This window comes from Megascapheus bottae, chromosome 15 (genome assembly GCF_031878675.1).
Source record: "Megascapheus bottae isolate mThoBot1 chromosome 15, mThoBot2.hap1, whole genome shotgun sequence".
NCBI lineage: Eukaryota > Metazoa > Chordata > Mammalia > Rodentia > Geomyidae > Megascapheus > Megascapheus bottae.
The window spans coordinates 12938392-12952854 of NC_143523.1; positions in this window are offsets into that span (position 1 = coordinate 12938392).

Here is a 14463-nt window from a genome sequence, read left to right on the forward strand (position 1 = left end):
AAACTGAGTAGGTTTTGAAGGAAGGGCTTTAACGTTAGTCTTTAGTATCTATTGAATCATTTTGGATTCAAGACTGAGCAGAACAATGTAAAAAAGGTACATGTATCAAAAATCAGCGTCACTGCAAAGCTTTGAGTAACTTCAAAGCATTACGAAAAGTGAGATGTCTGGAAGTGGATAGACTTGGGAAATTTTATTTTTTATGTTCTTTACTAATTGTACACACTGAAGATGATTTTGGTTAATATTTTGGTATCTTTGAGCAAGAAATGTCATTTGTGTGTATCTACCCTTCCTAGGTTTTAATTTCTTTTTCTTTCTTTCTTTTTTTTTTTTTTTTTTTTTGTGGGTCATGGGGCTTGAACTCTGGGCCTGGGCACTGTCCCTTAGTTCTTCAGCTCAAGGGTACCAGCCTACCCCTTGAACCACAGCACCACTTCTGGTTTTCCAGTGGTTAATTGGAGATAAGAGTCTCACGTTGTTTAATTCTGGGACTGGCTTTGAACTGTGATCCTCAGATCTCGGCTTCCTGAGTAGCTACAATTACAGGTGTGAGCCTCTGATCCTGGCTTAGGTTTTAATTTCAAAGTGTCCGGTAAAGCAGTTTCAGGGGTTGAAAATGGTAGACTTTAAGGAATTTAATTTTTTTTTTTTTTTTTTTTTTTTTGCCAGTCCTGGGCTTGAGCTCACTTGAGCCTCAGCACCACTTCCGGCTTTTTTTTTGTATGTATGTGGTACCGAGGAATCGAACCCAGGTCTTTGTGCATGCTAGGCAAGCACTTTAACCACTAGGCCAAACCCTTGGCCCCGGAATTTAAACTTTTGATGGTAGTCATTTGGGGGCCTAATCTGTCTTCATAATCATTAAAAGTTATTCACTTAGGCTATGTGTTCATTTAACACATTTATTCATTTAAAAAAATTGAAACACTTTCATTTCCAGGCACCAAAGAGGTAGTATGGTTATATTAGCAAACAGACCAGACAGGGCTCTTCTTGTCCTCTGGATTTATACCATAATGCAAATAGCTGGAGGTCTTTGGGCCATGCTAGCTTCTGCCAACCCCTCTTCCAGGCTTTGAGAAGGTTAATCTGCTTAGACAAGTAAGTGGTCCAGAAACCCCAGCCCAGCATGAAGCGAAGTCCATGCTGAGGTAGTAGACAGGTGCTTTGCCAGCTCCGAACTCCTGTCACTGCTTAATGTTTATACTTTAAGAAAAAGGACATGATTCTGAAAACCATAAAGTGGTATTAGGTTTTTACAGTTTAGTAAATTATTGATGCCTATTTGAGACTCATAATAGATTAATCATGCCATACATGTTTACAAATTTGGTTTTGTAGTATATTTTCTGGAGATTTTTTACATGCCTTATTTAAGACTAAAATTTGCCAGTAGAAGAAAAATTCAAATCATTAATATTGTAAACAGTTTGGTAAAAGAGGTTTTATAAATTATGGTATCATACATGCTTTATAAAAGTATTTTTCAGTAACCATTGACTCAAAGATTGTTAATTTTTCACACCAGTTGGTGGCGCCAGAAACCAGAAAATTCCAGGCTACACATCTATAGTTGGAAAAAAAAGTCCATACACAAATTTGGGGAAAATAAATGAAAAATGTAATTGCATATTAAAACATGCCTTCCCTGGAATGGAATATTTTTAAAACATAAATGGGACTGGGATGTAAATCAGTGGCAAAGTGCTTGCCTGGCAAGTGCAATTAATCCCAAGAACCAAAAAAAAAAAAAAATAAATGCATACAGTTCTCCATTTTGACTGTGATAATGACACATTTATCTTCCAGAGTACATATTTGTGTGCATTGTATAGATAATCTTTGATTACCCTGTTCATTTTGTAAATATGTTTCTGTATAAAGATTCTTTTCAAGAAGATTCTATGTATATAATATACTTATTAAATAGGTAATGCCTGTTTACCAACTTGTATTTCCATGGCATCTCATTGTTTACATGCACTACTTGCTCAACAGATTCTCCAGACTGCATAAAGCCTATTTGAAATCGCTGTATTTCTTTCTTTCTAAAATGAGACTGGTTTTGTTTTCCATGTTATTTTTTTTTAATTGTGTCAGTGTGAGTGACATCATGATTAGTAATTAGTAATCACAAGAGTAGTAAGGAGATTTAAGTTGATACTGATTTCATTTTCAATTTGTATTGAAATTATGGTAGCAAAACTTGGCATTTTATAGCCCATGCTTTGCTTATGATTATGTGGAATTTTCTTATTGAACTTGACAACCCAGAAATGTATTCAAATTATCCATAAAACTATGGAACTTAAGTTGTCAGTTCGAATACCAAAGAACATATGTGATGGATATTTCACACCATGAGGTGTTATTTTCTATTGCCCTTAACACTAGTGCACTTAAACTTGTGCTACATTCTTTGATAGGGTTCATTCTTGCAAAGAATCCTCTGAAATCAGTACTCATAGAATACAGGCAGAATTATCACAGTAGAGAGTATTTCCCTCACATCCTGAATATAGTCCGCTTTTCCAAGAGTCTGTAAGAGAAAGAAATGTACAGGGAAAGAGGGGTCAAGGGTAGGAAAAGATGCTGGCTGTGGTTCTTCGTTTAGGTCCCTGCAGCAGGAGAATGACATGAACTCAAAGCAAGGTGTAATTTCAGAAGGGCTTCCTAGCAGCACTTTCCTGTTAACTGTGAATCCCCATTGGGCAGGCAGTGTAACCTGAAGTGGGAGCTCATCCGCATCTGGCTTTTCTCAGTAAAGATGCCCTGAGTTACAGAACAGAGTAGCACCACGCCCACAGGGCAGCAGCTGAGGAGCGCCCTCTGGCTGGCCACGGCTCATGGGGCTGTAAGAATTTTCTAGAACACTGCCCTGTAGTTGCTCTGGGACCTGCTTATTCACATTTAACCCATGATTTAAGCCCATTTGGTTTTTTTTTTTTTTAGAATAACAACTAAAGGTAACAGGAAACATACATTCTTTTTTTTAATATTTTTATTGTAATTAATAAAAGGGTTACATGATATTTGCCAGATAGAAGGTGCATTAATTCACATACATTGATACCCTTTCACATGTCTTGGTACCCATTACCCTCTCCCCCACCTCCCCCACCCGTCTTGGTTTTCCCCCCTTCCCTATCAAATTTCAAATAACCAAATACAAATAAATTCAATATATCAGATAACAAAGTGAGATACTGTAACAATATGTGATATCCAAGGGACAGCAAAGGAGATGAGAGATAACATAGTACATAAAGGACAACAATCATTCGTTATATGGCTTTTGTTTCAATATCCTGGAGGTCCTTTCAATTAGCTTCATACTATATGGCCTTATGTATCAAGATTTTGCTCTATTGCAGATCTCTGCTAGTAGAGCCCAAGGTTTCTACTGATTATGACAAATGAGGGGAACCATTGAGCCTAAGTTCCTTTGAGTCTGGCTTACTTCACTTAATATGATTTTTTCTAAGTCTTTCCATTTCCTAACAAATGGGGCAATGTCGTTCTTTCTGACAGCAGCATAGAATTCCATTGTGTACAAATACCACAACTTGTTGATCCATTCACCAACTGAGGGACATTTAGGAAACATACATTCTTAAGAATTGTTACATTGGTGAGGAATTTCAGGGAAATAAAACCAGCCAATGTTGCAGGTTTGTTTTGTTTGGAGGACAGGATCAGGTGGATAGAGCATAATTTTCTTGATAGTCTTGTTCTAAAGACTTTGCACTTTATAAGAGTCCAACTTCCCTTCTCTGCTTTGAGGATGCTGGACCAGAGATCCTTCCCTGCATTGTCCAAGGCCAGCACAGGGTTGTCAAGTGCTCTGAACTTGAACTTCCAAGTGTCACTATAAAGTGTCAAATTGTGACACTTTAAACAAGTCATTTTTACCTCTTGGAGTTTCACTTTTCTCAGATTAAGATGCTGGAATCTACTTTGCAGAGCAGTTGTATGATTTAACTAGGTTCACACACAGGAAATAAAACCTTTGGAAATGGCAGCATTAGACCTTCAATTTAAGCCATTTTTTTAAGGAATACTTAAAAACTGAAGAGTTCACATATATGTGCACTATAGAAATTGCTATTTCAAGGTACAACTTCTATAACAATAAAAATACTGTGATCTATACATGTGAAGGCAGAGAGCTTGGAGAGCATATATATTTATATACATCTGAAAATCTTAGGCCATTTTTATTCCTTTGGAAAGAGGAGAATGTGTTGCCTATTGCTGAAAGGGAAGAACCCTCCATATGCACTTCCACCGCCCTCCTCCAAGCTCTACAACCCTATTCTTTTCTCAGACTTTTGTGTGACTTTCCAACAACTAGCTAGAGACTCCTACAGCCTAATCCCACTTTGGTAGGTGGATTGGTGGGGCCAGCAGCTGGATCTGGAGAATAAAAACACTAGAAGAATGAAAGCACCTCTTACAGATCCCTGAGTATCAGCAAGAAGTTGGCCAGATGGCTGGAGCTCTTTAATTATTGTTTAATATTCTCACCCAGTTCTGTTCTCAGGGCCTGGTTCTTTGTATTCCTACCATGAGTGGTTTACCCATCTGTAGGAGTGGGAAAGAAAAGGGACAAAAAGCATAGTACAGGCAACAAGATCCCTACTAATTCCAGCCAAGGAGCGGTGTTGACCTACATTCTCCTTTGGACAAGCAGTTTAGGTGTCATTACATGTCCCATTGACCTTTTTCAGTATACAAATAATGACAAGCCAATCAAGGTAAGAACTAGGCAGGTAGCTGGCGTCTCCACATCAGTTACCCAAACATATATAGTTGGCTTTCTCTTAAATTTAATAAAGCTTTATTGTCAACGCAATTGAGATAGCACCAACACTGTACCTCAATTTATAATCTGAGAGAGTTTAGACTCATTGCTGCTACTAGGACTTGGCTATTAGACTCAGCCACAATGTCCGTGTAGATATTTTCCATCCTTTTCTGATTTTTCTGTCCACTTTTGGATTCTCTCATATGGTGTCATCATGTGGTTCTTGAAAACATTTTGGTGGTTGCCCTAGTTTAAAGTCATGTTTAAAATATGAAATGATTGTGTCAATACCATGCTTAGATATACTTCTGTGAGAATCTCAAGCTTATTGCACCCTGGATTTCTTCTGCCTGCTCTTGGATAAATAGGCCCTTAGACCTGAATCAGAGATAAAGGAGCCTTTAAGAGGAAACATCTAGTTAGCAGCCAAGTCAAGTTTCACAAATTAATACAATTTTGAAATAAAATCTAGGATGGTTAACTTTGATTTTTACAAGGTAAAGATTGCACACCATTATAATTTCATTAAAGACACTATTTTCATGCCAAGTAAAAAAAGGTTGACATACTCAATTTCAAATTGACAGTTGTGCTCTAGAAAATACTATTCTTTTTCTCATTTGGCCTCCTATTTGAAGAGCACTGTTCTGGTCAGATCTTCATTAAAAAAGGAGGGAAGAGGCCCATGAAAGAAGGGCTTATTTTTTTTTTCACTTCTTTGAGGAGGAGGGAATGAAAAATGGGGAGATCACAGCTCACCAGCCTTTGCCTGGGCTTTCATGGTACCTTAGTAACCCTGGACCATTTGATAACAGAATCATGGGTTTCTACAGATTCTTAAAACCGAGTGAATCAAAGAAGCTCTCAAGATGGGAGTTGTATTGTGTTCCAAAGTTACCCTTAATGACTGCTCTGTGGAAAGAGAATTCCTTGCAGCATTGCTCCATCAAAGTGAATGTGATGTCAGCCTCCCCGGCAGAAGGGAATAGAAGACACATTACAAGATAAAGAGGAGGCTTCTGACATTAGGATACTGAGCGTTAGCCCTGAGTATACGATGACTTTCAGTAGAGTCACAGAACATCTTTCTGCAATCTACCAACCTCTGTCCTCTGCCTAGTGATGACCCTGGAAATCAAAGCTCCTGTCTGGCCTACAGACAGATCCAAAGGTCACATAGAGTGTAGGGACCTGCCAGCTCCTAAGGTCCCTACCTCGAAGGCCTCAAAGGTGTCTCCCCTACTGGATTCTGGACTCACTGCAGGTTACATCCTTGAAGTTGTCTATTTGCTCTCTGGCCCAGGCCTACTGCTTACCTAGCAACTCCAGCATCTTTGCTTATCTCTGGCCCATCAATGGGCCACAAAGAGCCATACACGTTCCAAGCTTGTGCTTCCTCTGGTACCTTAAAGAATATCTGCTGATTATCAGATTCTATCTCCTGACTCTACTCAGACTAGAGTTTAAGATGAACATTGTGTAAGTTGAAAATAGCCCAAAGTCAAAAAGGTGCTTTTTGAAAATTGAAAAGATCATTTTTTCTATCCTTAACAAATTCATAACATGTGCAGGGCACACAGGAGAGTTTATGCATCACTTGAAGCCAAGTAGGAAGAAAATGTTAGAGATAGCAGAAAGGTGGAAGGTGGTGGCTGGAAGAGGCAGTTTCAGAGATGGGTTGGGTATAAATCCATAGAAACAACATACAGAAGGAAAATGAGAGGAAAGTTCAGGGGGCAAATTTCTCCATGCTTTTCCCTCAAGCACTATAGTTTTTGCAGAAGTGGGGACATGGATGTGTAGAGGAAATAGTTCTGTTAGACTAGAACTTCATCTGGATCATGTTCTTGGTATGGAAAGCCGGCATCTCTCTTTCCATTGTCAAGCCTTATTCAACAACAACAACAACAACAACAAAATAGGCATGTTCAGAAGTAAGCTAATTAAGAGTCGGACTTGAATGGGACACACAACAAACCACCATGGCTGTAAGAATAGAAGGCCACACCTGAAAGATCCTCTCATAGTAGCGTGTTAACAGTCTGCTTTATATGTAACTTCAGGTCAAGGACAACCTCTGAATAACTTAAGAAAATTTGAAATAGTTGACTCAAAGAGAAAACTAAGTTGCATCCGATTTCAATTGATAATAGATGTACCAAGAAATTACAAACTCACTGATGCCTAATTTAAGTAGCAGTAGCTGAAGGTGGGGATGGAGAGCAAATGTGGGCAGAACGGGTAAGGTGACTGACAACATAACAAAGAGACTGAAACCTTGACCATAGGGCCCTCCTAGTATTGAGAGACTCCTGAGATGGTCCAGTCTTGTGACAACTTGTCACCTAGCATTCTTCAGCCTTATCATGCTCTCAAGGACCATGAGGAAAACTGAAGAAAGGCAGTTAAGTCTCAGAGGGCAAGCCATATGACGGTGGTTAGCAATTTTCCTGTCTCAAAAAATATCCTAGCCGGGCACTGGTGGCCCATGCCTGTAATCCTAGCTACTTAGGCGGCTGAGAACTCAGGATCACAGTTCAAAGCCAGCCCGGACACAAAAGTCCCTAAGACTCTTATCTCCAATTAACCACCAGAAAACTGGAAGTGGCACTGTGGCTCAAGTGGTAGAGCACTAGCTGTGAGCTGAAGAGCTCAGAGAGAGCATCCAGGCCCTGAGTTCAAGCCCCACAACTGACAAAATCCTAGAACAATTTTTGGCCATTTTGAAGATCTCTTCTATTAGCGCAGAAAGGTATGGCCAAGTCAATGACTGTTACACTCTCAGACACTTGATTCCACTGTTACTGATCATAGCCTTGGAGATTAAAATTAAAAACAAAAACAAAAACTGGGGCTGGGAGTTTGGCCTAGTGGTAGAGTGCTCGCCTAGCATGCACGAAGACCTGGGTTCAATTCCTCAGTACCACATATATATAGAAAAAGCAGGAAGTGGTGCTGTGGCTCAAGTGACAGAACGCTAGCCTTGAGAAAGCCCAAGGACAGTGCTCAGGCCCTGAGTTCAAGCCCTAAGACTGGCAAAACAAAACCAAAAAACTGTGTAACAACACCAGCAAACAAATATCCTCTATCTGCAATGATGTGCTAGGAGCAGTATCATAAGTAATTTTTTGAGGACGATGGGACATCCCTTCTCTCAGCTGTGTCAACACATTGCTGTGATAATAAAATGGGCAGGCACTCACTATAAATCAGGCACTGTTTTAGATGACTGAGCCTATTGGATTCTTACAAACAAAACTCATTTGAAAGAGAATGGTCGGAGCAAGGCTCAGCAATGTACTTTTACTCCATATGATATAGCTAAGTATATAAATACAGCTAAGCACCTAGACAGCATTTGAACTCAAGTCATCTTGACTCTAGGTTTTATGCTCTCAAGCTATGACATGAAATTCCTATTTACCAGAGTCCTCAGCCCTAACGTAGCACCAGGCACAGAAGAATGGACAGTGATTGCTTGCTGGAACAGTGAATGAGTCACAAATTATTTGGTGTTTCCTTAACCACTATTTATCAAAGTTGTTACAGGGCCAAATTGTACAGTGCCAGAGAAAATGAATAGAGACATATGGACAGTATCACAATAGATCTCGGAACTGGTCACAATTTTCCTGGGTAGTTCAGATTAATTTGTGCAGTCTAAGATACAATTAACCCAACAGGTCATTGAGAAAGAATATGCCATGTGTGGATTATTGCAATACAACAAAATGGCAGGTACTTCTTGCCGGTATGTTAGGAAAGCTTTTCCCTCTTTGCTAATTTCTCCACAGTAGGGCAGTAGGTTGCCCTTTGATACTTGACCACATTTTAACTAAAAGGAAGCAGAACTTAGATATTACATATTTAAACAATACTGCTTTCAAGGCTGCTTTAATTATGTTTTGACGAAATTTTCTAAATATATTTTTTACTTTTAGAAAATTTGTTGTCTAGACTGAAATGTTCTTTTGGCAGAAATACTGCTAACAATCCAATGATATATAATAGATTTTATTATTTATTGCTTCAGTTAACTGATTTGCCCAAAGCCAATGCAAAAGCTCTCTAAGCTTCCACGTTCATTGCATGGGATTGTAGTTCTCATTTTTTCATTTCATTAAATATTGTACAATTAAGATATTGCTTGTATGGAACCAAGAGTTCAAGGCTAAGTCCAGTGGATAACCTATTGGAGTTTCTTATTGCAATCTCGGTAACTGATATAAATCAAATACAGAGAAGGCCAAAGAAACATTCAAATAGGGATCCGTAGAATAAATTCTTATGGGGAGACCTAATTATTGTGCCTTGTAAATAATATTTGAAAAGGAAAATGAACTGAGTGACAGTTTGGGAGTATGGTTTGGATTGTAGAGAATTGGCCTAGCAAGTATGAAGACCTGAGTTTAACTCCATCCCCCCAAATAAACACTGGTATTGAACATAGCTCTCTGAGACTTGAGGACAGTATAAGATCATGAGCACCAGCAAAAGATTGCAGCAAGGCAAATGGCATTATATAACTCAAGGTATGGCTTTCTCCTGATCAAAGAATTCTGAAAGCCATACAAATAGGGGGGAAAAAACATAGTCATGGAGTTATTGCGGAATTTCTGGTCTATTGGTCTGAGGATGGCCAGGATTAAATTCTTGCGTTCACACGGGTGAACAAGGAACAAGTTATCACTAGGCACAAATTATCAGGCATAGTATCCACAGAAAACAGCTTTCTGTTGTCACAGGCAGGCTCCACGTCAGTTCTCACTGACACTGTTTCTGGTAGAACTTTTAAATGTGTGTGAGTGGGGGAAAAAACAATCCATAAATCTTGGGAATTAATTTTCTGCCTCACAGGAACTCCTAAAGCCCTGTGCGGGAGTCAAGTTTAAGCCTCAAGTGCCACTAGATGGCACAGGCAGGTTACTAAACCAGCCCGTCATCAGCTCTCCTTCCCTTCACTATTTTACCTCTGGGAGGATCCGGAGATCCTATGTCTTGGATCCCGGTTGTCCAGGTGACAAACACACTCAGCCTCTCGAAAAGCAGGAGGACCCAGGCTGTCCGCCCTGGCAAAATCACGATATTGGAGTGTGTCTATGATTCCCCGAACCTCTAACCTCGACAATATCAAGAGCTTCCTGACTTTTGAGAACTTTATTTCCTCTTCCTAGGAGTGGACATGCAGAAGAAAAAGCAATTCCTCACTGGTGTTTTGTAGACAACGTGTTCATGAGGCTGTGTCCAGTGAGATGATCTCCTCTTCCTGGCTTGCCCCAGCCAGATCCACTTTCTAACCTGCCTCATCTAAGACAAATAAGTGGGCTTCGACTCCTATCTCCTTTTAGTCAAGCTCAGATTGTTCTTATCTTGAGGAGAGCTTGTTGGCACTCTAAAATTTGGAATAGTAGCTTGAATTAAACTTGAGTGATGGTATTAAAGACACTTACTTTTCATTTCTTAAGCAAGATGGTGAGCTTGAAGATGCTCCTATTTCTAAACTCTAGCTGAATTCTTTTCAACCTGAGGAGAGCTCTGGACAGGATTGATCAAGCAGCCTTAGAATCACAAAGAAAGCATATCCCAGACCAAACCGCTCTAAAGTAGTCATGTTACTACTGCATGAAGCAGAAATCCAGATGGTTTGGTTTTATGAGTTAGAATTTTATTATATTCAGGTTGGGTAATGGTACCTCATACTTCTAATCCTAGCTATGTAGGAAGCTGAGATCTTAGGATGGAAGCTCAAATAGCCAGATAGAAAAGTCTGACTCTGTCTCTAATAAACCAGCAAAAATGTTTGACTGGAGGCATCGCTCAAGCGGCAGAGTAAAACACTGAGCAAGAATGTGAAGCTCTAATAATAAAATTAAAACTAATACCAGATGCATTATGTTCAGTTTCATTTTCTAACTGGGACAAGCCCTGTTCTCCCCATGGAAGATGCTGATTGGGACACACTGCGCCCTGGCCTCTGAGAGAGGGACAGAGCTGAGGTCAGAGTCTCTTCTTTTTATCTGTGTCCTAAGCCACCATCAGCTCATACCCTGCTTCACTCTCTTTCCCCAGCTTTTCAAAAATCTCCACATTAGACATGGTAGGATTTGCTCACAATGGGCCTCTGGCCCTGGGTGCCAGCTGAGATAATAGCAGAGCTTTCTGTCTGTCCAGCTCCTCTGCAAAAGTGATGGCTGTGGTGTCTTCTGCCCTACCCGGGAGGGCACTTCTCTGACAAAGGGCCTGTTTCTTTGGGGAGAAAGAAACTAAGCACAACCAACTTTCCCTGGGTTCAAGGGCTCCAATATTAACACAATTATTTCCTTTTTAACGAGACCCTCCCAAGCCAGCAGTGGGATGCATTAACTCCTCTTGCTTCCTGGGAAGAGTGATTGGATCCAGAGCCATCTATGAATCAAAGAACTGCAGCACTAGCAGAGCCTTGTGGTCAGGGTAGCAGGGCGGGAGCTCCCCTTTGCAGAGCTCAAAGGAGGGGAGGAGCCTCACCCTCTCAGCTAAGCCTCTCATCCCTTTGTCCCAGTGTCTCTGCAGGACTTTGAAAGGTGTCACGGAAGTGGAGAGCGAGCTGGGAACAGGTTCCCTTTGGAGCTGACAGCCACTTCTGTCAGTAGTTGCCACCCCCTCCTCACTACTGACTTCCTTTGATTCTCTGTCCTGTGACCCACTGCTCTACCCTTCCCTTCTTTTTCCTTCCAGAGCCCACACTTCACCTGGCTTTGAGGACATCCAAAGGTCTGCTTCTCCCTAGGTGCTCCCCTGTCTACCGCCCCCCCCCCCCCACCTCACTACCTCATCTTGGGTCCCTGGCAGCTCTGTGATGCTAAGCCAGGCTTTCTTCTTCAAGTCCTTCCTTCACAAACTTTTCCTTTCCAGGATGGAAAATCACCTTCTTTTCCTTCTACCTCCCTCCAGATGCAGCTCTGGCTTATAATTCAGGAAGTCTTTCTCATGAAGCCACTTCCCTTCTGTGTAGGCGAATATTTGCTTTGGTAGCTGAGTACATTTCTGGAGCTTTGATAAAAATACCGGACTGGGGGGTGTTGGGAATGTAGCTCAGCGATAGAAACTTATTTATCAAACTCTAGGCCCTGGTTCACTCCCCAGTTCCACCATCCTCCTAACAGCACTAGGATCTAGCTAGAACCGTACAGGCTTGCCTTTTCATAGTACCATAGTTCGCGGAAAAGAACAACTTGCCCTATTAAGGCTTGGGTGTGCTGTTGGGAACCAGCGCTGCGTTTTCCCCGGGGATCCCTAAGAAGATAGGCTCCATTCCTTTATGGTACTTGCTTAGGGATTAGCAGACTTAAAAGCTGCCTTGGGTCAAAGTTCTCTAGAGCAGAGGCAGGGGTTGCATGATTCGCAGTGGGACCTATCTAAGGTTCACACACCTCCTGAGTCACCATGCCAGTCTGGGCACAGCTCCAAACCTCTAGTTGGCATGAAGCTCACAGATTTGAAGTTGGCCCTTTATTGGCATGGCTGCCAACTATGCATGTTTTGATAAAGTTCCAAAGGTCACCCCCAAACAATGGTAAGAATGAAGATCAGCTACTTTAAATGAGTCCAATCCATGGTCCACATTAATGATCAGGACCTGCTTTCTTAGCTTTGGGTCTTGAAGCTAGGGAGGATGCAAAATCATTACACAGAGTCTGGGCGGGGCCTGGCTCCAGAACCCACAATGGGATCACCCTAGCCGCTCCACGGGGGATGGATGGATTATGTCACTGTCACTTTCAGCAGTTACTATTTTAACTGGATAGAGCGCCATGTCTGACTGCTGGGAAAGTCAGCTGTGACCTTTTGCTCCCACCTCGCTTCCAGCAGGGACAAAATGCTGTTTTCAGTCCTTTCAGTAGGGACCCTCCCTGTTCCTCAGCTACTCGTTCATCAGGCAGTTTCTGGAGGAAAGGAAAGACTCTTGTTCCTTCCAACTTGAGAACTTCCCCATGAGGTCAAATGGGTGTGGACACAGTGCCTCCTTGTCCTGAGAACTCTAGGCGAAGAGGAAATGGGTTCTGAATGCAAAACACACTCAGGCCTGAGTTTCAGTTCTGGGTGCAAATGCAAAGCATAAGGGCCCTGCTCCAACTTGGAACGTGAGCCACCGAGAGCAGAGGAAAGATGACCAACAGAGACAGCAGTTGACCTGTCCCTTGAACAGGCACCCAGCAGGCTGGGCAGAGAGATGTGCACTTCATTGATCTGGAGAAAAGAGGTGCCAGCCAAAGGGCTGTTTAAACTGGAATTGGTCCTACCTCAGTATCCTTGCCATTTTTTTGTTGTTGTTGTTGCTCAAATAAAGCACACATATGCTAGACAAGTAAGGACAGGTTAAGAGGGATGCGTTAGTCTTCCATGGAATGGCGACAAGGAATTCTGAGTTCTTTCTCAGTGCTTCCTAAGATTATTTTGCTATAAATATTAATTGAATCAGCCACCTAAAATCAAAGGAACATTATCATTCATGGCCATGTGTGTACATTACCTCTCAGGCAATTAAACAATGTAGAAATAAGTCAATCAGTTCCCTGGCAAGCATTAGCAGCGCTCAGCTTTGATTTCCCCCCAGAAGTATATTGTCTTATTTGATAAGATATTCTTAAACTGGGATGTGTGAAGCCAGTGTTCACTCTAAGCTCTTAGTGGGTATGATAAATCAGGTAAATCCTTGAAACTCTGTGAGCCTGTACTAGTTTGCTACAGATTGGGTGGCTTAAATAACATGAATTAGCCAGATAGGTGAAAGTGGCCCAAACCTATAATCCTACCTACTATGGAGGCTGAGAACTGGAGATTAGGGTCTGAAACCAGCCCGGTCAGGAGAACCAGTGGGATTCTTATCTCCAATAAACCAGCAAGAAAATGGGAATTGAGTGGTGTGGCTTCTGTGGTAGAGCACTATCCTTGAGTAAAAAAGTTCAGGGACAATGCCCAGACCCTGAGTCAAGCCCCAGGACCAGCACAAGAAAGGAAGAAAGGAAGGAAGGAAGGAAAAAAGGGCAAGAAAGGAAGAAAGATGAGAAAGGGAGAGAGAAAGACAGAAATCAGTTTACTTGCAGTGCTAAAAGGCCAGACATCCAAGGTGAAAGCAAAGGCAGGTTTGTCTTCAATGTTCTCTCTCCTGCCTTGTAGGTGGGCCACATTTTTGCTGAGTATTCACAAGTTTGTGTTCTATTATCTTCTTATAAAGTCCTAAAGCCTCTTCTTTATTTTATACATATTTCAAGATCAGCTTTCAAACATAAGCCACATTCTAGGGTTCATGTACTAGGGGTTAGGACTTCCATGTAGGAATCTTGGAAAGGTACAATTCAGACAATAACAGTGCCCTAATTTCCTGTTGGTAAAGCTACAATAAGACTTAATCGCTTTGCTTGTTTTGAGACTTAAATAAGCTAAAGTAAGAAAAAGGATTTTGGCTGGCACTAAGTGCTATATACAAAGACCAAATGTCACTCTGTGTTTTTTTGGAGGGGTGGAGGGGGGAGATTGGTGGGGGGAGGGAGAGAGAGGCCAGCAGTCACACATCCTATTGGCCTGGATGAAAGTTACATTCTCTGTACATACCAAAATTTGAAGACCAAGTTCCATGGGAACTTTCAAAAATGCTGATAAATACCATGCCTTCT